The sequence below is a fragment of the Mandrillus leucophaeus genome, unplaced genomic scaffold (assembly GCF_000951045.1).
Source record: "Mandrillus leucophaeus isolate KB7577 unplaced genomic scaffold, Mleu.le_1.0 Scaffold894, whole genome shotgun sequence".
NCBI classification, from domain to species: domain Eukaryota; kingdom Metazoa; phylum Chordata; class Mammalia; order Primates; family Cercopithecidae; genus Mandrillus; species Mandrillus leucophaeus.
The window spans coordinates 1399466-1400441 of record NW_012109741.1 but is presented as its reverse complement, the minus strand read 5'-3'; positions in this window follow the sequence as shown (position 1 = coordinate 1400441).

Here is a 976-nt window from a genome sequence, read left to right as displayed (position 1 = left end):
TGTTTACCGTCACACTGTAGTATGTTCAACCCAACCATCCATGAGGAACTTTATGGATACGGCGTATCATCCTCAGAGTCTCACAAGGAAGGCAGGCATCTTACAAGTGAAGAATCTAGAGCTCAGGAAACCTCAGTGACTGACCCAAAGTCACCAAGCCAGAAAAATGGCAGAATAGGGACTGAGAACCAAGGTCCTCTAACTCTGGGTGTTTCTTTTGTGTCAGAAATAAACTCATTCTCACTCTGATGTTATCGAAGTCATGTGCATTTCTTTTTCATGAACACGTGCATTTTAAAAGGAAGAAAAAATTCACTTTCATGGTACAGAAAATATTTTTAGTTGGAGGAATTGTCTGAAAAATTGTACCAGAATGATTAAAGTTTCCATAGTCCCTCAAGTTATACTTTATACTTCTAAAGTCATTCCTGTGTCAAACACCAAAGAAGAAAATAGGTCAGATATTGAAGTTATCTTCCTTCTACTACATTCCCCTCTGTTTCATGCTTGTTTCTACTGCAGAGTACATTTGACTCCCTTGAGTTAAGGCTCAAGAAATGTGAGATACTCTGTTATGCAAATCACAGGAGGAAAGAGCAGGCAGGAAAAAAGGGGACAATCTGCTGTGGTGGAGGTTTTTGAATTATGAAGCTTTAAGGTAAATAGACAGATTAAGCAGTGACCTAGTTTGACCTCACAAGCTGATGGAAGACTCTTAAGAAAATGTGTTATGAAGAAAAACTAGGAAGAAAAAGGGAATTGGTATCGACTGAAGGCTGAATGGCATATTGGCTTGGGTGCATGTTCTGACCTCAGACTGCCTGCCTTTGATTCCAGCCCCACTTCCTAACTGTCTCAGTTTCGTGATCTCTAAAAAGGGAATAATATGAAAAATGGTACCCAACTGAAATAATCAGAGAGAAGTCAAGGAACTGGTGTGTGCAGCCTATTTCTTTTCTTTTTTTTTTTTTTTTTT